The sequence below is a fragment of the Empidonax traillii genome, unplaced genomic scaffold (assembly GCF_003031625.1).
Source record: "Empidonax traillii isolate 1590-97213 ecotype Southwest subspecies unplaced genomic scaffold, ASM303162v1 scaffold597:size822913, whole genome shotgun sequence".
NCBI classification, from domain to species: Eukaryota; Metazoa; Chordata; class Aves; order Passeriformes; family Tyrannidae; genus Empidonax; species Empidonax traillii.
The window spans coordinates 497,304-522,592 of record NW_020955790.1 but is presented as its reverse complement, the minus strand read 5'-3'; the positions used below and the strand labels follow the sequence as shown (position 1 = coordinate 522,592).

Genomic DNA, 25,289 nt, shown 5'->3' with positions numbered 1-25,289 from the left:
AGTGCAGTGGAATTTTTAAAGAGCAGTCAGAGACAGTGCAAAAAAAGAGAAGGAATTAAAAAAGGATTATTTGCATAAATCTAAATAACAAAATGAGGTGTTTTGCACTTCCATGCTTCAGTATCTCAAAAATGGCCAGGAGAGTATTATCATTTACTACAACATATGACAAACGGATGGATTCTCACAAATACTAACAGTTTATTCCCTTTCATAATGGAAAAAAGCAGAAAATATTTTATTCCAAAGGATGATTTATCTAGCAAAATCTCAAGTTCTCTGAAAAATACCATAACTACAATACTGCTCACAGAATGTTTGGTAGCTTTACAGAAGATGCTGTATGTTAAACATAAGTTTTTTAACAGATTCACTAAGCTACCCTACTGTGTTTTAGAAGTCACTCCATTTAACTACTATATTAGATCAATAAAGAATTTTGGATAAGAAAAACTGCACATATAGTCAAAAAGAAGGACAGAGATGCTAATTGACTCAAAATGGATGGGAGAAAAGCAGAAAAAATTACATGAAAATGTTTAATTAATATTCTAAAAAACCGTGAGCATACAAAAAAGATAACTTTCTCTTTTCACCTGCAGAAAGGTTGAGCAGGCTTTCAATCTTTTTCCATTTGCAAGCTCCCTAAGGTAATTTCCCTGATAAAAGCGAAGCCCACCACAGAGCGACTGCACCAGCTGACAGCCAGCTTTGTTTCTTGGGTCCCTGCTCTTCAGAGGCAGGCTCCAACCCAACAGGTTCACAGACCACAGTCACTGGTCTCTATTGCCACTACAAACTAAAAAAATCACCACTACCCTGCAAACCAATTAACCCACACAGCCAGGAACACTCTGCTGCTCACAACCTCGAGCGAGGGCTGGAACAGCCTGTAGGGAGGTTCCCTGCCCTTATGCACATGCAGTGCAACACTGCTGTATCCAGTTACCCTAAAGGGGCAGCATTCCTAAAGGACAGAAAAATTTAGGTAACAGATATTATGCAACATTTGGGGTGTATTTAAACAAACTCCGGGCTTAGCAATTAATTGCCTTAATATTTTCCGGGTATCCTGAAACCGTGCATAAGGTGAGCAGGTTCACAGGCAGCCCTGACATCCCTCATTCCTTTTTCAACCACGCCCCAGCTGCACCACTGGCATCGAGAACCGACAGGCTCTCAAGAAAAACCTGACCCTGCAGCAGCACGGAGCAGCAGAAAAATCCCCATGAGGAGCAGCTGCTGCTCCAGCGCAGTAGGATCACCGTGGTCCCACAAGCAGGGAACTCCTCTCCCACCGCCATGTCCATGTACCATCACTGCAGGAACAGAGGCGTGGCTGGGGCTCAGAAGGGCAGACAGGGCAGGGCAGGGGCAAGCAGCCAGCCTTGAGCCCATGGATGCTAGGGAAGACACAGGTGTTGGAGTTCCTCCAGGAGCCCTGCAGCCAGGAGCAAGCCCAGGGCCCTCTCTGACCCCAAGGGCTTCAGGAAAGACTCAACAGTTCATGGAAGAGCAGAGCAAGGGCAGGAGATACAGCTGCACCACTGCCCCCAGGAGAGTCAAACACCCAAAACGCAATGTACTAGCTCAAAGTGGGGAATGAATTTATCACTGAAGCTAATGGAATTCCTGCAGGAGTAACGAATACATCACTATTTAGCACTCTTTATCGCACAAAAATCCCACAAAATACCACACACAAAACAGCCTCATCAAAACCCAACAGCAAAGGGCAGGCAGGGGCAGATGGGAAAAATTAAAATCTGGTTATCTGCACCCAGGCAGTTCCCAGTCTCTGAAAGCAAACAGGCACATGAGGCCCCAGCTTTCACGGTGTTAACATGAAAGAGCCCTTGCACTCCAATAACCCACACTCAGAGTCTCCAAAATGTCCCCCAGGGAAGCACATCTCCCACAGTCTGGATCCCCTGCTCCCATGGGTTCACATGTAATCAGGCAGCTCTGACCAGAGGCATGAGCCACTTATCTCTCCTCAGCCAAGTGATGCCAGGTGAAACATTTCCAAATTGAATGGCATGAGTCTCTCTGGCCTTGCATGCATCTCTTCCTAGCTGCTTCTCAATTTCTCCAAAAGGCTTCAGTACTTCGCACGTATTAACGAACAGTACAGTTGTAATGTTAAAAAACAATTTCTGGGTCACAGTCCTGACTATAAGGTTTTAAAATCACTAGCTCTCAAACTCACTTCCAAATTGGCTAAAGATTCAACTTTGAAAGCAAATACTAATAATTATTTAGAAGAGAAAGGTTGTGGACAGTTACACCTCAGGGTATTTCTAGAAATGACATTTTAAAATGCAAATGCACAAATTCTGCAGCATATATAATTTGAATATCTAGTGCATATCCTGTCCATATACCATATTGCTAGCAAATACTACAGTGCAAACAGTTTTTTCAAGACTACATATATCCCCAGTGACACATTAGAATGTAGTTTTAAACAATAATACAAAGATAAAAGCATGTTGTATATGGCATGCTTTGGAGCAGTTACCATATGCTCTGTCAATAATCTATGGATTAATAGGGCCCTGATGCACAATAACACATTGGCCACTCACAGCTCTATGGAAGATTATACCATTCACTATGACAATTAGCTGAGGTTTAGGCATATGTCACAATTTTTCATTCATATTTTCAACTTGGTCAGCTCTAAGACACTACTGTTGGAGTTTAGGGGTTTTTTTTCTGTAATTCTCAATTCCTTTAAGGTCTGATCCTAATTCCATTAATTTACACTAACTTCAAGAAAGCAGGTTCAGACACTAAAGTCAAAAGATTAACAATCTAATTCTATGTTCCTTCGAGCAGCTATAGTATAAAATTTTAAAAAACATATATTCATTTAACCTATTTTCCTACCACTGATTGTAGATATAGCTGATACTCTGGGAAACAGTTGTAGAGATAGAGGAAGTACAGGATATTAAAAAAAAGCAATTTGTTTCAGTATGATTACTCCCAGTTTGGGCTGTGTTTCTGGACAGTTCAAAAATCAAGACACTTTTTTAAGTCTTGACATTAGGAACAGGTAGTAAATTAGATTTATAATCATCTGCAGCAGCAACCCATCTTGTAACAGGCCAAAGTCTCACAAGTATTTTATTATCTTGGTTTTTATTTAGAACAGAGGTCTAGATAGTCGGGTGAATAGCTGGCCACAAAATGAAATGTTATTTACTAGCTACAGGCTAACCTAGGGTGTAGGAGGTTCACCTTCCACTCTTTGTAGCTCCAGAGGCTCCCCAATCACCAGCATTTGTACCTGGGAAAAATTACTTCAAAATAACAACATACTGGAAAGCTTCCAAGACAACATTTTCTATTCCCTCTGTACATGCTGTGAATCACCTTACAAACAGCACAGCCCCAGAGAATAAGATCTCCAATGTGTTACTATCTTACCCAGGTCTCCTTTGTGAAAATGAGATCGTGCCTAACGAATTTAACAACTCACTGGGGCAGGCTAAAATGCCATTGGCATCACCCCAGGGTCAGGAGTCTGCCCAGTTTTCACATGGCAGCAGGGGATTTGCATTTCTTAATATAAGTGCTGCTGTTTCACCCTTTGTACAGGAATGCCGACGACTGCCAGGGACCTGTGATTCCCCAACGTGCCCCTGCAAAATGTACCTCAGAGGGGTTGTTCCCTCTGAGACACAAAGGCTTTGCCATGGTTCCAGTGAGCTGCCTGACTTCTACCTACAGAGGCAACACACAGCTAAAGGGAGCTGCTTACACTTGGCAAAGCAGAATAGTGCCACTTTGGCATAAATATGTTGCAGCACCTACAGCTGTGAGCATATAAATATTTCAGAAGGTAAACTGCACTCTGGTTTTAGTTGGTTGGTTTTTAAATACATATCTATTTTTTTGTCTTGTAAGCAGTTTGTGCAGACAGAAGCGTTATAAAGTGCAAAAGTATGCTAAAATTGCATTTGCATTCTAAAGATAAAAATTACCATTAATCACATCTGAAAATAAGAGTCTGAAAGCACAAGATATATTTTTGAAGGAAAAAGTGGTCAGAACTACCAAAACACTTTCAGAAAGGAGGCTGACAAACTTTTCCTTCCTGTCCTCAAAAAAATAAAACTTCTTTAACTAGCTTGCACATAGCTAAACAGCTAGAACCAAACCGGTGCAACCTATATTACCAGTACAAAGTCAAAAATGTGCTCTACATACTCCATTGGCAAGGAAATTTTGGAAAGCAACATACCCAGCAGCACTACCACCAGCTACGTGACTTACCAAATCATCTACATAACAACATGATTGCCAAAAGCCACCAAGAGATTTCTCAACTGGGGGGACCATCCACGCCAGCACTGCACTGCAGCGAGTGACAGAACACAAACATTCCCATTCCTTTGCATGGGCTTGGCTTGGGCTGGCCTCTTCCGCTTGCAAAGTATCATTAGTAATTTTCACCATCCTCTATTTTGTACACTCTTCGAAGGAAGCTTGTTACACTGCAAATACAAAGAGGACACAGTCCTTGGACTCCATCATGTAGGTAGGCTGAAACTTGCTGTGTATCTGTATGTGAAGTGCTGTATTCTGATCTCACCACATACTGCTATAAGAACCAAGCAAGTCCGAACAAACTTATAGTAATGGATTGTGCACACACTCATATGCACATAGACATGGAGAGACCAAGCTTGCTTATTAAAAAAAAAAAAGGGAAACTTAGCCCTACTTTATGTTTAGAAGAGAAAGATCTCCCTTTCAGAAGGCAACCCATAGCCAAATCTCACCCTTACAGAAGGTAACTTACAATGCACTTCAAGCAAGTTGGCAAATGGATACCAAAGACCACCATGCTCTTTTCTTTGAACCCACATCCACTCATGCACTTGTACAACTGAATCCAAAACACCTGGTAGCCCTGTGCTATTAGCCTTTTTTGAAACACTCTTCATCAAATCATAAACGGGAGAAGAAGGGGGAAGACAGAAATGACAGAGACATCTCTTCGCTTCCAACAATAGCTGCATAGATATTCCCAAAACTGGATAGAAAATGTCCAATCTTGAAAGGTAATTTTGCCCCAGTTTTCAAAAGGTCTTTTTTCAACCTATTTGAAGGGCTTTAAAACTTTTCTGTCTTTTATCTGATCAAAATGCTGCCCTACCTCCTGCAGTCCTGGCATTCTTTGTGGTGAAACTGTTTCAGTATCATTATTAATATTCAAATGTCAAGTTGGTGACACTACTTTTCCTGTGCTACTTGAAACAGTCAGAACAATTATTATCCATGAAATATGAAACAGTAAATTTTTTGCTACCTGCTTACGATTTCAGCAGCCCTATCTAGGACAGAACAGCACTTACACCAGTCACATGCCATTTTACACACGCTGCAGCTTTTCTAGAAGTACTCCTGCATTTCTCCAAATCTGCTTTTGTTGTTTCTAGCAAAATTACACCTTTATTCTTTTTCTGAAGCACAACAGCACCCTGAATATCTATCCAATTTATAGCACCTGGTATTTCAGACTTTCGTTCCACATATATTCCCTATCTGATAGCAACTTTTACATATAGTAAACCGCTGGGCTTATTTGTTTGTTTGTTTTTAATATTTATAGAATAGTAATTCTGTCCTTTATAGATTCTACTGCTCTTAAAAAAATATTTTGGTCTTTTTTTTTTTTTTTTCCTTGTTTCAGTACTTAGTTGAGTCTCTTTCCTTTGTAATTACCTAGACTGTGGTCACGCATCTTTGGCTACAAGGGGTATTTTTATTGTAACATGTAGGTGTCTTTAAAAGCAACATACATCAGAGCTGCACAGCTGAGAACGCACCAAACTGTCATTCCTTTCTACCCAGTTGCCAAAGTTTTGGAGAAGCTTTCATATAATAGTACAAACTTAAAATAATGAATTCATAATAACCCATATACAGAAAGGTGCATGTTAATTAGATACCTTTTTTCCGTGACAGAGAACAGCTTTATGCGGAAAGCAAAAAAACCAGATCGAGCCTTCCACTAACAGGGAACACTATAAACTGTAGATCAAAATGAAATATCCAAACTATGTTAAGGAAAGCTTTATTTTCAGTGTACGGCTTAATGATGCCATAAAGTACTTCGGCATCATTGTACAGGTCAGTTATTTCCGCTGTTCTTCCCTCCAAAACTGGAGGGATTTCAGAACGTGCATGCTTCTTTCAGTCTTAATTCATTCCAAATTTGAGCCAAAGGGGTCTGATCCTAACACTCCAAAAGTCAACAGGAGGAATGTCAGTGGGAATGGAGTCTGAAACAACATGTCTACAGTAGTCAGCAACTCTGAGTTATACAAATACTTGCTAATATATCTATACTGACTGGTCATCAACATTTCCATTATAATCCTGGTACTTGGGGATGTCTGTATGTTGGATGCTATCCATACTTGCCAGTAAGCTGAAAGGAATTACTTTTGAGTGATACAAGGCACTCTCTCTCCTCTGGAGACCTACACACAACTAACAGAACCTTCACTTTTTCACACAAATCAATAGGATTCTACCATCTTCAGCTGAATTCCAGTTTACCTGCTTTGCTACAATGTGCTTTTGCAGGGCCATAAAAGGAAGCTTTGGTTTTGTTTCAGGAAATCAAGGGCTACCAGATTTTTCATGTAGTATGTCATCATGTGAAATCGTCAGGGCTAGAAATGCAAAAATGAAGTTTAAACAACAGCTTGTGAATACTGTGCCCTGCAATTTTTCTTCATTCTGTTTACGGTGCACTGAGAGTTATAAATGAAGTAATAAACAGCAAAACCTAGTCTGCCAAAATAAGGAGCCTCTCACAGATGCTTTTAGAAAAAACAGATGGGGTAATACTAACATCACAACAAGTATCCTTCCCACTCCTATCAGCTAAACCATCCCTGGATTTGATCTCCTGTTGCACTAGGAAGGACTGTTATGTTTGTCTACAGAGCCTCAGCACTATTACAGGTGAACTCATTATTTTAAAGTGTTTGAAGCACCTTGAGCATAACAGAAGACACAGAAAAACAAATTCCGTTAGACAATATGCAATTCATACTAATGCTAATTAATTCGCAACATAAGCTGAAGCTGTTCCAAAAACCCCATTACGGTATATTTTGAGAAAAAATACTGCGAGCAAAACACAAAGCCTGCCTCAGTTTAGCCAACCTACCAACACAACTTCATGTGCCCTTCTAAAATGATCCCAAGTCTTCCTTTTCCTTCCTGCTTCTGGAACTAAGCTAATACTAGGTCCACCAAACTAAACAGATCAAGAATAAGCTCTAGAAGTAATTCTTATTCCTGTAGAAATCAATTGTTAGGGGGACAATACTAACCGTTTTTAAGAGCAATGTGATGTGAGTGGAACTGATTCATGCATTACTTGAGCAGTCTAGCTGAAAGAATGGGCATATATGTTTGCCCTTAGCTTTTACAGTGAAATATGATTGTTCCTTATCTTGCCCTTCCCAGACTCCTCTGTACCTGCTCATTTATCTTTAGCCCCCCTTGGGTGCCTGGAAGCTGAACCATGCAATGGGCAGGCATTTGCAAAATGGTCCTACCACCACTACCCCCTGAATTTCCAACAATTTGCCCACATAAGATACAACCCTCTTGAGGAGAACTTGCTCTGAGACCACAGAGCACTCTGCTCTGTAGAAGCTGGGCCAGAAACACCACGACAGACAGCAGTAGGTAACACAGGACTAACTGAGTGAGGTGAGATGAACCCTATGTGGAGGTTCATGACAGGTTTCTCCACGGCCGAGGCTTCTCAGTATTTTTTTCTGAGGTACAAACACCCAGAGTTTATGCACTTATGTTGTCAGGTTAGCAGCTTTGCTCTCAGTAGTAACCACATCTTCTTTTGAAGTCTTCAACTGAAGTTAAGAGATGACCCAGGTCAATATTCACACATCGCACACCACAGCTTTTCTCAAACACAAGAAAAAAAAAAAAACCAGCAACAAAAAGCCTAGCTACAGAGTAAACACCACTTACACACACCACAAAAGCTCTTATTTTCCATGCCTATCCAAGAACACAGATCGTCCAAAGACTGAATACTGGCTTTCCACAAAGGACCTCTGAGCCCATACGAGTGTCTCAGCTCCCTGCCAGCCTGCCTGCTCCCAACAACCGGGCACTTGCACATAACAGAACTGCCCTCAGCCAGCTACAGCAATGCACTCAGCATCCAGACAGTGGCTTCTTTTCATTCCACACCTTCTTGTACAGGCCTTTGTAAAACACACACACACAAAAACTTTACTAGTGTGGAGGGAAATCAGCGCCTACATCTGCAAAGCACCGTGTTGCTAGCCAGAGACAAGGAGGGCACAATCCGACGCTGAATGACTGCCAGCGAGGAGGAGTTCCTTCGAGCTTGAGGCCTCGGAACCGCCTGGAAAGCTGTTGCCTGGCTGATTACATCCCCACTGAAAGGGTAAGGCTTCGGAGCAGTGCGCACAGCAGATTAGAGGCATGGCTCCCAGCACCGCCGACAGAAGCTGCAGAGCTGAGCCGACACACGTACTCTGCAAGCACACCCTGGTGCGTACTCGCGCTGCAACGCGCCTCCGAGAGACGCTGCTATGAAAATAACTGCCATTATCAGTGCAACTGTAGCCCACAGGCAGGGACCATAAATACATGCTAAACTCCCTCTGAAATGAACTGGTCCGTAAGAAAATTTAAACTCCAAGTGAGAGCTGTGGTAAAACTCCCATCAAAAAAAAAAAAACAACAACAACAAACAAAACAAACAACCCAACAGTAAGGGCAGCGTCTATCTGAAAAAAAGGGACGATTTGGCATTTGCAGTGTGTTCGAGCTGACTCCTTGCCAGTAACTATTCAAAAAAGACCACTTAACAAGCAAACAGGTCTTCAGCACAACAAATAATAAAAAAGAGAGCAAAGCTTGTGCTATTTAAATATCATGAAACATTCTGCTAATCATGCACAGATGGAAGTACAGACGCTTCTGCCAGACGCCTTGTTCAGAAACTTTGCTCTATTTTTAATTATTTGATGCACAGAGGACCTGTTTGCTGATTAAAAGGGCACTGCCTTTAAAAGGACTCCATCAATATGGAGTCTAGCCTTGTTTTTAACAGAGGACTTCAAAAGTAGTAGCTCATGCCTCCGAGCTCCCTGCACCAGTTTTTATTATCTTATAAGCATGTGGTTGGGGGTTTTTTCAGATGTTACTCTCACCTTGGGAAACTGCCTATATAAAGAAAAAGCGAAACTAACTATACTCAAGTTACTGTTAAATTCACTGAGTAAAACAACTTAGAAAGCGTGTATTTTCCTCTAATATCCCTTATCTGTATCTTTTTGTTGTTACTTTTAACAAGAAAGGTTATCAATTTCCAGATAAAAGCATTATTTTTGGTGGTTTTCTGTTTTGTCAAAAGCCTGCTTTTTTGAGAAAATGTGTCAATTCCAGAATTATCAACCAAATACTTACTGTTGGGTTTTTTTTTAAATCTGCTATAGCCACAATATTATTCCAATAGTCAGTTCTTGGCAAAAGCACACTAATACATACACACACACACATACACACATACAAAAAACACTCACATATTTCACACCTTAAGTGAACCTCACTCATTCAGTGGTTGCTTCATTCCTGTACTTCTCCATAGCAGTCCAGGAATTTTTCCCTCTCTGAAGAACCTCACTCAAAATGCATACTATGTCAAATTTATTTTCTTTTTCTGAATGAAGTGCTTTTCAAAAATTCCTTTTTTTTTTAATTTACCTTACATTTTATCTTGGAAGTTTCCTAACACGTTACTACAGAACTTTACCACTGGAACAGAGTCATCACATGAGCAGAAATGGAAGCTCAAAGAAGAGTGCCCAATCTGCTACTTTTGTCTCATCACTATGACACGTGAAAATGGTATTGTATTTTTTTAAATTTACATTAACAGTTTGAATTATTGCTATTAACACAGTAAAAGAATCCTTCAATTAGCAGATCACATGATATGGTAACAAAGTAATAGTGATCCCATTACTTTCTGAACAAATGACCCAAAGGGAGTGGTTCCTGCCTCATGCTCAGGTACAGAGAAAATAACTGAATCAGTTTTGGGTTTGTGGGTTTCTGTTTGGTTTGGTTTGTTTTTTAACAATGCCAGCATGTAATACTATATAAATAAATATATGCTACTGATTTATCGGAGATCAGCTGAAAAGCTGGAAAAGCAAGATGTCTGCTGAAGAGACACTGCAGTAGAAGCCAGGGAAGACTGGCAGGGGCATATGGACTGAAAATCTAATGTTCGGCCAGGGAAACAGGCACCCACAGAGAAGCTTCAGGGAAGAAATAACGGGTCTTTTCCCATGAGGAGAAGGAGAATGCTGCATGGAGTGAAAGGCTTGTTCAGGCAGATTATTGCAAAGCTCAGAATCCAGGGAAGTAAACTAGGAAGGGAACTAAATGAAGCAACACTCAAATTTGTGGTTCTGAAGAAAACTACTGCAGTACTGAAGCACTTTAGGCAGAAATACATTTTAGACACACAGAAACACACACACAAAAAATCAAACGAAAGAAAGGGTCAACACACAGAGTAAGTATCATGCAGGTAACAAACCCAGCAAGGGAGCTGAACAAGTAGGTCAGATATGCAGCAGCGAGAATTGCTGAGCATGGGAGAATCTTGGTAGAGAAGGCAGTGAGGAGAAAAATTAATTGGCCAGCAATAAGAGAATGAAGTCTGGAAATGGTTAAAACAGGACAGAAAGATAAAAAGGCAAAACACTGTTTGGGCTATATAAAGAAAGATTAGTCTAATTCACCACCACATCCACCTGAAGCATGACAAGGAAAGAAGACTGATGGCACTTGACTGAGGAACAGCTTTCACTCCCTCTCCACTTGGAGGAAAAGCCAAGTGAATGCCCTACTGCTGCCAAACAAGCAGTGTCTGATCAGCAATGCTGACCTGCCAGCAATGGCTCTGAGTCCAGAGGGCCCTGACACACCCCAGAGACCCCAGGCTCCATCACACCACATTCACACCCACATGGCTCCATTTAATCCCATCCAAGTAAGAAACAGAAGTGGGAACCTGACCTCTTATTTCACTGCAGCCTTTGGCTGAGTGCCCCAGTGCGATGTGGAACGCACACGGTTCGCTTTTAATAAGATGCTGCAGCACTACAGGTTTCATAGAGACACTCTGGCTGAGCTGTGTGAACAGCACCAAACACTGCAGCCAGCCAGCTGACAGCTCAGATAAACGCACTTCATAGCAGAGCTGCACACATAGCAGAAGTGTGTCTTAGTTTGCATTTCTCCCATTCCACACAGCCAACGTGACATTCAACAAGTTTGACTCCTTAGATAACAGGGGTGTACTTGATTGCTGATGTTTAATGTAGTTCAGATGCTTACTATAAACCTTCTACCCACTTCGGTTTTCCTTAGGGCTCTTTCTGGCTGTACATGAACAGATAGCAACATCTGGATAATACCATCGTGTAATGTCATATTTTCACTCAGGAATTACTTTAATTTCCTCAGTCACTACACACCGTATTCCCCCCGAATCTGCAAGCAATCAAAACAAACTAGTGGTGACCAAAAAATGGTAGGATGCACTATGCTGGTTTGTATCAGTCTCACAGCTGAAGAGCAGGCAACAGGACTGAGTTATTCTGTCATCTTATGCAAATATTCAGTCCTTCTGGTATTGCAGTACCACATGTATTTTAAGACACTATGTAAAATACTTGTGAGCTATCCAAACATATACACGGTGCAATTTTAAACTATAGATGTATAGATCTATGGTGGAGGTCTATAAACTTCACCATCATCCCCTTTCCCCATAAAATAGAAAGCAGATGCGTTACACATACTGACACGTCACTTATCTCCCCACAATTTAATTAAGCAACTGTCAAGTTCACAAAGGAAATCACAAGGGATTTCCAAGACTGTTATTAACAACAGAAATATCAGGCCAGATCACAGCAGAGATCCAAGAAAGTTTAGCAATCTGATAAGTAAGAAACCTGAAACTCTAACCCTGATTCAAAGAGGACATAGGCAAGTCCTAAGCAAAGAGGTGAAGCAGCTCCTCAGTTCTACAAATAAGGAGATGCAAAGGCAAATAATTTGACCAGATCTACCAGGTCATCTCTGGCTAGTCCACCAGCAAGTGTTGCTCACAGAGGACTCATTATAGCATGGCCCAGGGCAGCTGTGGAAAAAGGGAAAGAGAATCCAGATGAAAGAAACACAGTATCAAGGATGTATCACTCTCAGTTGTAATAAAGTAAGGGGAAGGTACCATTTCCTTTGAGTGCCACGGAGAGAACAGCAGCTGTCAACAGAAAAACCTTCTCTGTATGTTAATGTGTTGTGGTTGTTTTCAATCAGATGCCCAAATCTTAAGACATTAGTATGTAATTAAAATCTTGTGTTAAATGAAGATCACTTTCACAATATTCATGTTACTGTTTCAGTAATAGTATTGGTGCATTCACTCAAGTTGAACTCAATGATCTTTTTGAGTCCCTTCCAACTCAGAACATTCTGTCATTCTGTGTACTGGTGTTTCTGGGGCTAAACATTTTACTCTAAAATTCAGTCTCAGTAACAAGCAACATTGCCTCCCCTTGCTGAGGGAAGAAAATACCCTGGGTCAAATATGTAGTCTTTTGGTACAATCTCTTCTGAAATCATAGGCAGTGCTGTCCAAGTAGAGTCTCAGCCTCTGGGGAAATGCTGCTAAGCCTGGAGAGAGTTTTTCACAAGTGGACAGACCATACCTGAGTAGGCAGTTGAAGATCAGTCTGAATCGCCATCTAATAACTCTTTGGCTGCCTCTGGAAAATGATTATGACACCACAGTTCGGGATGTAGGTCCCTTCGCAACAGCTATAATGGTTTGTAGAAGGATTTGTTAAGGGACAACTCCTGGCAGCGTGAGCAAACCTTCATATCATAGGTGAGGCATTTTGCTCACAGTCATATTTCTTATCTGATTCTTACAGAGGATTTCTGTTTTCAGCAATGCCTATAAAGCACTATCTGAGACACCTTAGTTAGTTAAAAAATTAAATAGGATAAAAAGTAAATTAAAAAAAAAATCAAAAATGGTTCAACAACCTTCTGAGGGGTTTCAATTGCTTGTGTTGTTATGCTCCCTACTTACTGCATTTTACAAAATCTGAAATTTTTTTTTTTGCCCTCTTGTATCTCTGCTTTTAAAAAATGATGTATTCTCTTTAAAAAAAATGCAAAAAGGAAAATGAGACACATTTTTGTATTAAATTTTTTTTAAAATCACCCAAGCTACAACAAACATACAGACAGATAGAAAGTAATTGTGTTCATATTTGAATTCTGTACTTCAAGCCACCTTTGATCAACTTGATTAATAATCCTTTCAAAAGATTTTATAGCTAGCGTACTTCAAGAATACAATTAAAGTAGATTAATCTGTTCTGCATTATGTGTTTCATAAAATTACAGTTCCTCTGATTAATTTTGCAAAAAACCACATGTAACTATGTACAAATGCATTTTTCTCATTGATAAAACAAGTTTGTGACACAGTTTCCAGTACTGGCCAAGCAACAGCATTATGAATATCTAATAAATCAGCAGGCCTGATGATGCAATGTCATGTGAGCTAATATACGAACTACTACACTTTTTATTCAAGGAAAAGAAAAAACAGCCCAATTCTCAGCTTATAGCACCGACTCAGCTATAATGGAAATCTTCAGGTATCAGTATCTGTGAAATAATGCCACCGGCTAGTCAAAGTGACTGCAGCTGATCCATAAACCTTCCTCTACTGAAATCAGAAACAAAGTCTTATTAAATTCAACAGCATGGTTTTGCATGGCTGAATTTCAGAGACACTGTAATAAACAGGACCCATCTGACTCCTGATCTGCAAGAGAGACTCACTTTGACCTTACCATGACTGCCACGAGCAGGCTGATGTCACTTCACCCCATAAATCCCCTCGCCTGGCGCTGTAGCTAAGCACTGCTGAACTCAGGTACCCTCTAGAAACACTGCGATGTTGTAATTAGCAGTGAGACTTCCAGTGCATTCCCCAGCTAGATACAAGGGTTGCTGTGGCCACTAGAGTAAAAGAATGTGAAAAGGGATTGGGGAAGAATGAAAAAGACAGGTAACAGCAGAGAAAACACAGTAAAAACTTATCTAAGTATCTCAATATTAAAAGAACACAATAATCATCAGGAATCAGCTGAACTGTCAGAGAGGTATTACAAGAAACACTAGGTTTTTTAAAAGAAAAAATTTCCATTAAATTGATTATTTCGGTGAAGAGAAGCAACGATACATAGAAGGCATCTCTGACACAAGCTTCTGCTTCTTGACGTCTAAATCACATTAGGCTTAGTTTTGGCCTTTTTTGAGAAATTATGTATTTAAGATTCTGCTCGCAGTGCAACAGTAATCTAAACCCTTCCTTTATTTTTCTGGCAAAAGCTGTGCATCACTCACGTTCAGCTGTTAACTACGAACTGTTCACATGTCTCAGTGTTGTTTCAATGTTCCTATGGCAAGGCTAAACAGCATTTCAAAAACAATGATATCCCCAGGCCTGCACTGTAGTTTCTGAAGCACAGATTAAGCACGGCATTCTGCTCAACAAGCTCATCACTGTTAAGTAACTCATCAGAAAATAAAGAGGGAATTATCAAATGGGAATTGCCAAGTAATTAGTTCTCTGAAGCAGATGACATACAACTGTTAAAGGGAGGGGCTTCCCTGTTAGTCATATGTCAGAGTAGAGCCTACTAATCTGTAAATAAAAATGTAGTGCATATGATTAGTGCTATGGGCTTTTAACAGCTAGTGGCACATGGAGAATAAAGTTACAACTTCTTGTACTGTAACAACCTACTAGGAATTTTTTTTCCCCTTGTATACAGTGAATTTTTAAACCATTATGTATCTACTTTCTACTCAGCTACTACACATGGCCCTGAAAAGGAACTGCACCAATGAGAAAATATTCACAAGTACAAGATTTCTGAGCACGGTAAAGAAGGATTAAGCCTGCTTTTTGTAATTATCCTTCTCCATTAAAGCCAGGCTTTCTTTTAAGTAGCTGGCCTCACAGAAATGTTAAATCTACAAAACTGAAAAGGCCTTCATGCCTTTGCGTACCTGACAAACACAAACATGGTAACAGTCACAACCACACTCCAATATGAGTGAGAAACACTTACATTTGTACATTTTTATACTGCAAAGAGTGACTCAAAAAATCCTAGTCAGGTTTACAGCCAGTTCCAAAATAAGTAGTTGATGAGAAAATAAAGAAGTAAATATCAAATCTGGGGTTTGCCTCCATCAGTGTCTCACTATGAGAAACCCCTGAGTCAACACATTTAAATCCAGATGCTCTCACCTGGGCTAACTTTTGACCAAACTATACCCCCTGGTAAGGAAGGTTGACTTTCACCCAAAACCACATTCAGGAGGAGGGCAAACACACAGACTCAGGCTTCTACACAACTTCACATCACATCTAGTCACCTCACCACCTTTTGGCCCCCAAGGACACAGAACTCTCCAATTCATACTTACAGTAACATCCAAAAGCCCACACTTTTAAAGTAATATTAACAAGTTGCAGTGTGTGGGACAGCAAGTCTCTAATTCCATTTGATACACCTTTTTTAAAATACCAAGGTGGAAGGTGAATCAAACCTCAGATTGTGGCTTGTATCACACTATGAGCACGTGCCTTGTATTTTTATGTAGACAGACCACTACACCTAACTCCACTTACACTTCAGACTGTGTATGAAACTTTCTATCAGTCAGACACCAGACTTTCAGTATCTGCTGAAGGGACAACAGAGCAAAAACATGAAAGATTACAGCTGAGGTGAGGAGACCACAAAGCTTTGTATCTAAGGCAATGCCTGCACTCACATAATTTCATTTAATTTACCTTTGAGTTACCCACACACAAAACAAACAATTTAAAAAAATTAAAATTATTTCTAATTATTATCCTATTATATCTACTTCACAGCTCCATTTCACTTGTGCTCTTAACATGCTAAAATCTCCATTGCCTATCTTCTTTTAGCCCTACATCTACTGCAGGCCTCCATAAACAGTATGAGAGGGAAGAAACAAAACCAGCTATGATAGAAGGACACTGATATGACAACCAAAAAGCTACCACTGCACACAGTAATACAGAGAGATTGGCTCTTTTTGTGTTCACTATTAAGTATTTTAAAAGGGTAGATTGTTGTCCATTTACAGAGAGCAGTAGCCAGAAGCCTGCACAAAACAGAAATTACATCTTATGTACAAAATAAGCTACAATAGATAGTGTACAGACATAATTATTGAAAATTCCACCCCAAAAAAATTTTTACAAATGGGCTACAGCTGTAAATTCAACCCAGTACTATAATATGATTAATAAGTATCAAGTGATTTGACAGTGGAAAAGATTAAAAAGAACTCTTTAATTGTTAAAATGTCCAGTGTATCATGCAAAATCCTCTCAAGACAACTGTTTAAAGGAAAGCATTGAGCCATTTGCCTACGTGGAAGGAGGCAGTGCTTGCTGTGAACAAATAACAATAGAGAGAATAACAAAACAAATAACAGTAGAGAAGGCTAAAATTAACCAAAAAAAAAAAAAAGAAGAAGTAAAGCTCTATCTATTTATTTCTTTTTATTTCATTTTTACTAATCCCATTTTCTTGTCCAGGCAATATGCTTTGCAGGCTTTGGAAAAAATGCTGCTGCTTGATTTGGAAGGGTAAGCACACCTGGAGCTCCCACATAGCAGCGACATTACCCCCTAAAGCCACACAAATCCTCAGGTGAGTAAAGCCACAAACGCACACGTAGGGACATCAGGTCTCAAGAACAGTTTCTGAGACCTCATTTTCGGACGTGTTCAAATGAGTCCAGTGTTCAGTCCCTCTGAGAGACTCCATGGTAATAACCCAGGTCTGCCTAAAACAAGAGAAGAGCTGTCACCACCTTCACCCTGAAATAAATGAGAAAGCCACAAAGTCGATGGGCCTGAGTATGAGATGTTCTGTCTTGAGCTGTGTATCTTATCGGTGGCTGCTCACTGCATGGTGCCAGGTCACGTTTCTTTCATGTGTTACTACTGTGAGCTTCTGCCTGTTTCTCCCAGTGAGAGAGAGAATGTTTGTAAGCAGGCAGTGTCTATCACAAAAACTTTTATCTCACTTATTTAGTTTTACAGTGGGCCTGATTTTGACTGTTCCATAGAGAAGACGGGAACTAACTAATGAGGTCAACAGAAATACCCCAAAATCAGTGACTAAAATGTCCAACAAGAAAAGAAACTAAACTAAATTTAAGGTTCACAAATACAACACTATACTTCAAGCTGAGCTGGTATAGAAAAAACAGCAGTTTATAACTATATTCCTGTCATGCCTCTGCACCAGACTTCACTAGGTTACATTTTTTATCCAAAATGTTTGCTTAACATCTAATATATTCTCTCTCCTCTGCAACTGCAGAAAATGCCAGATGCTAAAATATTCAAGGTGATTTGGCAATACATTATGGGTAACACAATCTGATTATTCACAGCATTTGACCAATATAGTATAAACTATTATTTTTTCTAATTAAGAAATACAAGCCTCTCCTGAAGTAATCACTTCTTCAAATAAATACATTTTTGTACAACTCAAGCTAATCCTGGAAAAAAAAAAAAAATGAAAAGCTTTGTGGAAATGATAATGTCTTAACAAAAAGCTTCCCTCTATCTCCCAAGTCAATAGCTGCTACCAAGTCAGTTTTCTTCCAAAATTGAAGGACAAAGTGTGTCAGTGCACGGGGCACTTTGTGTGGCTTCTCACTCTCAAGAAATTCTTATTGGTCTCAAGAGATACAGAGGTTAAAATACACCCCCACCACTCAAGATCACTTGTAAACCGTAACAGGCACGTCTTCGCACGTAACTACTCGCCTAGGCAACTTGCCTTAAAACACAGCACCTTTCCCCACAGCCACAATAAAATGTAAATTATGGGCTGCATACTTTGCTGTGACATGCTGTATACATTAAAAAGGTATCCTGCAATGGGGACTTTCTGATCAGCCTTGCATACATAGAACGCTACAGTAATTAGGTTTGCTGGTAATAAATTTAAAAAAAAAAAAAAAAAAAAAAAAACAACACAACACCACAAACAACCAACTTTGATTTTCTTCAAGTAATCATTATATTTAATTTTCTTTCATTTAAAGACACGAGCAATTTTATTATGATCCTTTATCTTTTTTTTTTAAAGCATTAGCAGTATTGCCAATCCCAAGCTCTTAAAAATCATAGAACAGGTCCAAAAAAATCAGGCTGGCTTAATGACAATCAGATTAAAGAAATAAAATAAAAATTTATGTTCTTTTTATTGGCAGTACGATTGTTGAGTCTTGGGACTTGGTTTTTTAAAGGTATTCTCCACAACCATATGGGAAGAAGAGAGAGAGGAAAGGGCAAGCAGACTGATATACGTGCACTGTTATATCCTAACTACGGCATTTCACGGAACAAAATCAGAAGAATTTAAAAGATTCCTCAAACAAGAGTAAAGGACACCTAGAGACATTAGTAGTGGCTAGTCACCCTAGGAAGTATTCTTATGCCAGACAAAGTTTAATGCATCGGAGGAACTTGGGACAGTGGAAAAGCCAAGCAGGTGGCAAGCATCGGGAACCACCGAAAATGTTCATAAAAGTGCAGGAAGGATTTATACAATTTTACGTGTGGCATTTTATAACAAAAATCAAAGTCTGTCAACTTTTCCATTCATACTATCATCTTTTAGTAAGTGAATATGCTCTGACCCGAGGTGAGCGTAAAACCACTCATCTGGAACCCACTTGTCCTGTTAGTCACTGAACTGAGTCACCAGAGTTAATGGAATTTTTCTGAGCAGAGTTTCTCAAGGACCTCTACTGCCAGGCAAGGGAAGTACAAATGTATCGCGGGTAGGTAATCATACAGACACCAGGAACGTGTGCACGCTTCTTAAAGCCCAGAGCAGACAGTGTACACTTGTAATAGGAAAATAAAAGCATTGCATTCTCACCTTATTGGCAGTGCATAACTGTACGGTGAAGACAAAAATGAAGGTGGTCACTGTCCTACAGGGTCAAGAATAAATTCACAGCTTGTATTGCTTGCCCATCTGGTTTGGCCTGCGATGTGACTGCTGATCCAGGAGTTGAAGAGACGGAAACCAAAATAAAAAGAAACAAAAGCACAGTTAAGAGTCAAGCAATTTACAACATGCTAAGACATCCCAATGAAGACTGAGAGAGGCTGCTTCTGCTACTACTCAAGCACAAATAAACTATAGATTTAATCCTGCAGACAGAGAACATACAGTAGAGAGTAGAGCCCATTTATTCAGACTGAGTGCTCTTTTCCTAAATGTGATCTTAATGAGGTGAAGAATCATAAGCGAGCTGAGATGACTGTCTTCACTGCTGACAGAACATATTTTATTTGAGAAGCAGCCGCATCCTGAAAACATGCTGCTGCAACTACTACTATTAGGTGAAAAAAATAATCACCATTTGGAACGTGACTTTGTCTTGTGTACTATTTTGCCATTAATGGGGGCATGCTATAATCTATGCCTACTACTGCAAAGTCCCAAATAATATCAACAGAGCAAAACCCTGCTGATTTTTTTTTTTTTTTTTTAATTTCTGGAATTTTGCTCAGTAAAATTATGAAGAGCCAGCACTGAATTTCTGCTGACATCACTTATTAAACAAAATACATTTGGGTTTTTCACTTGGAATCTCACCAAATATTTTTATCACTCCTGGTACAATGAAAGGATTTAGTGGGACCATTTCCCCCTCACTGAAAAGCATTTCTGTTGTTTCAGTTATAAGCATACTTACTAGTTCCTATTTATGGAAGGATTCACATGCATATTCAACTCTAGATAGGTTCTATATTCAATTCTTATTCAGCAAAACCCTTACTGGGACATGTACTAAAGTAACTTTGCAGACTGGGACCAATGAACGCATGCAGATCTGCACATGGTTGTACAACTACCTCAGACTACAGCTTTGAGAGAAAAAAAACCACAAAGAATTACATTCTCAACACATGCACTGAGACCAGAAAGGAATTATGGTCATGGATCTGCTTTTTGTCTTTTTGCAAAAGTCAGGAGTCTATAAAGTTTCTTACATTTTAAAACATTAGTCATGCATCACCTCAGCCAGAACAGAGTAAAAAACTTCAATTTTCTTAGAAAAAGAATGTGAACCACTGAATAAAACTCTAAAATACAGTGCATTCATCCAAATACCTATTTATTTTTTTATCACACTTGCATAAAGTAAAATGAAAGGATGAGGTCAGGATTTTCACTTTGCAAACCTTAGGCTATTGAAGTCACTGGAATATGCATGTCAGTTCTCTGCAATGAAATATTTACCTGTGCCAAGCCTGCCACACTTCTGTTTCTTGTGCTAATTATTTTTTTATCTGTTAACACAGAGCTGGCAACAGCAGCAGTCTCAGAAGATACCTACAACTAAATCTGTTATCTGCACTCTCTGAATTGTACACAAGGTACCCGTACGGTTCTCCAAAACAGGCAGATCATTCACAGCCTGCACGCTTTTAGCCGAGGCTGTCACACAGCCCGACGTGCCTCAAGCAGCATCAGAGTGAGCTGCCTCACACGCTGGAGTAGGTTTGCAGCCAACCAGTGCTTTCAGTCCACCTATGCAATTCTGACACGCATTTCCTTTACAGCCTGCCATACTGCTTTATTGCATTTCCCCTTCAATTAGGACACCACAACAAAAGAAGTGCACTGTATGAACAATGACAACGATAATCCCGGCTGCCATCTACTAAGATGTGCTGCTAAACTTCAGCAAGGGGAAAAGTAGGCCTTGATTTTGTTTTACTAGCTATGTTACTAAAACAATTGTTTTTAAATTCTAACATTTAAATCCTTAGTTGATTTTCAGGTGACTGCATCCAAGCATCTATTTTCTTAATTAATGGGAAACTAGGCCACCAGATCTATTACATAAAAAATTTTGTTAAGTGAAATTCCAGGCCTCTTGTAAATGTCTTTTAAAACACGACTATTTTTCTCAACTTCTCTAAATAAATTCAATCAGGCCAGAAAGGCAAAGAAGAAAAGTTGCATTATTTATTTTCAAAAAGTCTTTTAACTATGTATATATGGCCTTTTCGAAAGTAATTACTTTCTAACACTCTTAGTCACATAGGTAATTTGTCTTACAATAAAATATGTATAAGCAGCATGCAGCACACAAAGGCTCACACTACAGGAGTCGTCCTGCGTGCGACTATTCCACTCTCTCCAGCCAGTCCTCCTAACAAGCTCTTCTATTTCAAGCCACCTCCTCGGTACAGAGGCCCAAACAGAGGCAGACACACTGAGCAGGGAATATTCTCTCCTAACCAGAAGAAGCTGAGGCACTGAAAACTGCTCTTTGGGCGCAGAAAACTGCCTGCAAATGCCCTGTCCCCTTGTCCTTCTGAGAAGAAACACCTCTGTTCAGCAGGCAGGCTGAGACCTGCAAACTCATCACACCAGACCCAAGACCACTAGCTGCCTGTTACCACAAGAGCTGAACCACCAACAGGCATTTCTCATTACCTCCTCCTTCAGCTTCAATGCTTCAGCACCAGAGAGATTAAAATATCTATTTTAGAGCTATTTCTAGATTGCTTTATGCTCCTGCCTGGTACTTACAAATGCTCAGGAGCTGTGGGTGCTGATGATTTCTCATCACTGAGACACGAAATCCTCTGGGCCAAGTTCAATATTAGTGTAAGTGCACACAAGATTAGTGACTGGAATAGGGGTGTTACCCACTTCTACAGACACTTAATGCAGCTTCTTAATCAGGCAAAAATCCTATTTAAGCCCACAGTGCTCTTTGCCATGAAAAGTAATATAGAGAAAATAACAGTGATACGCAGCAGATCACTTTCTGAGCTCGGTTATTCTACTACATGCCTGGATTAAGTCCAATAAATGGAGTTATTCTAGATATACACCCATGTAAGTGGCTCACAATCCCGTCCCCTGGAGTCGCTCCAGATTTATGACATAGAACACGGTGCCAAATTTAGTGCTTTTAAAAAATTGTACCTACATGTGTAGAAAAGTGGCTTAAAAGAGTGATGTTTAAACACTGAGAATGAAGACAAATATACGTTGCTTGATGAAACATGTTTTTAAGAGCAGTGTGCAGTTCAAAGCTAATTATATTGCATATTCTTTCAAGGTATTATAAACTGTGGCAAAAAGTCTCCTGCTCTGTGGCTATAATATTTTGATGAGCACAAACACAAAAAAATAAAAATTAAAGAAATATTGGAAATGAAAGTAGTACTGGAAATGAAGTGTTTGCTCAGGAGAAAATTGGTTTTAGTAGCATATACTTAGCATTTTATCATGAGAAACTGCAGTCAGCTTTAACCTAAAACACAAAACCTTGCTAAGAACTATAACAAGGCTTAGCAAATCTAGAGCGACAACAGTGATATCAAGTATCACTGATTTTCGTTTTACCAGCCAGAGGGTGTAAACTACAGTACACGAGTGAAGAATAACAAACCTGTGGCCTAAAATGTGAATGCTGGAATGGGAACTGTTCCAAACAACATGACGGCCACCAAACCGTTAACCCAGACAGACAGGAGGGGGGGGGGAAAAAAAAAAAAAGGAGAACTCCAAAGAAACTTTCATGCAAGCTTTTATAAGCCAAAAGCATTTTTACGAAGTACCACAACTTCATTAATTTGCTAGTAATACACGCAAGTGGAGCTGACGATTTGGCTAACCTGCTAAGCGTGCCACGTAGGGTCCCGTCTGCCTGACACCACCGCAGGCAAAGAACACTCTTCCCAAGAAGTTCAGCCATTAGGAACCCACCACCGGCATCCTTCAATTTTCGGCAAGCCCGAGGCGGTGCCCACAGCACGCACAGGGCTGGCAGTAGCCCTCTGGGTCGCCTGCCAGCCACACACACACACCTGGCTGGACGGTGAATACGGTGAATCCCGTCTGTTACCATGGCAGCCTGATCTAATTACATGACTGATCAGGGCTGGAGTAAGCGCGCTGAAAGCCTGCACCGCTGACATGTCGCTACATGATGAGAGAGACAGACAGACAGCCGAGCACGGAGGAAAACCTATCGACCTCTGCCTTATGTAAAAAGTGAGATTACAGGCACCCTTTCAAAACAACTGCTGTCTGTAAAATACCGGGCCGGTTTTATGAACAAATTAGGTGCAATAACGTCCAATTACTACTATTATCTCACATCACAAAAATAACCACAGCGTAACATTTTCCCTGACCATTCTCAGTTTCCCTCTCCCCCATTCATAACCCCCTGCTCCTTATGATAAAATTGCACCGTCTCCATCACCCAGAACAGAAATAGATTAACACGAAGCCGGGATTTTCCTTTAGGGGAAGGCTTCATTCGAAACTGAAATTAAAAGTCCTTGACTTCTCGGTGTGTCAGCACAGTAACTCACTATGCCTGACCATATCTGACACGTAAAGTAACCATTACTGCATAAAATACATAACCATGAGCGTTAAAGGTTAAAGTGTAAGCTGTGTTACAAAATATGAATTTCTTTACCATATGAAAGGGAAAAGGTCTCCAGCAAAGGTCATCTACCTGCACACCCCTGCCGATCTGTACACAGAAATCATTTGTAAAGAGGAAGGTTTTACAAACCCGGATTTCTTCGTCTGGGCGTAACAGGAATGCTTAAAATTTTTCCCCAATTCTATCTGGAGTTCGGGCTCACGGGGGAGAGATGCTGCTCGGAGGAGTCCCTATTACACAGCATACGGTAAACAAAATAAAAATAGCCTGTCGCTCTCGTTGTCTACACAGTGCATTATATAACGGGCTTCCGACTTGTTTTCTTTTCTATTATTACTCTTCAGTAATTCCTCCTCTTCAATAACATGTAAATCGCTCCCAATTCTGTCATTTTATTATTACCGCTATTACTATTACAGTAGGAGCTAATGCTTTTCCAGCACGCTTTAATTTAGACTTTAATATTCTCAGGAATCGCATTGACGGATTCAGCACCCACAACCGTACACGGGGTCGTTTATTTGTTTTTCTGCCAGTAAATTACGATGCTTTAGGAACAAAAAAAATAAAAAATAAAAAAAAAAAATTAAAGCCGAACCACCACCAACCAACCCTAAACCCCCGCAACCCAACCACCCCCCACCCGACCCAGGCAAACCCGGAGGCGGCGGGGGATCGGTGAGCGGCAGGAGGGCACAGCCGCTGGCGGCGAGCTGAGACCCGGGGCGGCGGCGCTGAGGGGGGAGAGCCCCGGCCCCGCTCCCCCTCAGGGCTCCGCCGGCCGGACCCCCCGGCCGCGGACGGGCGGCGGCCCCTCAGCGCTCCCCTTCCCCCATCCCTCCCGCCCCGTCCCTCCCGGCAGTACCGGGTGGCGTCTGCAGCCGGCCTGGGCCCTGAGTGAAGCGGAGCGGGGCTGCTGCCGGGCACATCCCAGCGCCAGCGCCGCCTCCTCCGCCGCCTCCTCCTCGCTTCATTCACCCTCCGGCAGCCGCCCAGCCCCGTACTACATACGCCGTGCGGCGGCGGTGACCGGCCCTGCCGGCGACCGGCCCCGCGCTGCGCCCCGCCGGGTCCGCCCGGCGTACGCACCCCACACGGCCCCCCCCGCACCGCGCTGACACACACGCACGGACACACACACACACACACACATCCACCGCACCGCACCGGCACCGCACCCCCCGCACTCACTCACACACACACACGGCACGGCACTGCACCGCACCGCACGTACCGGCACCCTCCGCACACACACACACGCACAGACACACGCACCGCACCCCCCGCAAACACATACACACGCACGGCACCGCACACACGCACCGCACACAGCATAGACACAACACACACACACAGTCACAGTCACGCACCGCACCCCCCCCCATCCCCCCCGCACACACAGTCTCACAGCGCAGTCTCACACACCCCGAGTCCGCCGCCGCACCGGGGGCAGCCGCGGCTCGCAAAATGTCCACCGTCCCCGCGGCCACCCACACCCCGCCCGGGCCGGGGGGAAGCGGGAGGGAGGGAGGGAGAGGGGGGGTGAGGAAGGAGGAAGGAGCCGGCGGGGG

At 41.3% G+C, this 25,289-nt stretch overlaps 1 protein-coding gene across 9 annotated transcripts in view; it reads right to left on the bottom strand.

The window, feature by feature from the left end:
- ATXN1 (ataxin 1) overlaps window positions 1-25,289 on the bottom strand; it is a 274,252-nt gene that overhangs the window by 188,731 nt on the left and 60,232 nt on the right. For 6 of the 9 annotated variants that reach the window (XM_027898448.1, XM_027898445.1, XM_027898449.1 and 3 more), the window contains exons 1-2: window positions 24,584-24,665; window positions 19,161-19,280 (exon numbers count right to left, since the gene is read on the bottom strand). The gene's annotated coding sequence lies outside the window, so the exon portion shown is untranslated. Of the gene's footprint in view, window positions 1-19,160; window positions 19,284-24,583; window positions 24,666-25,143; window positions 25,216-25,289 lie in introns of those variants that run through there. The other 3 variants (XM_027898446.1, XM_027898444.1, XM_027898442.1) reach the window with 3 other exon arrangements.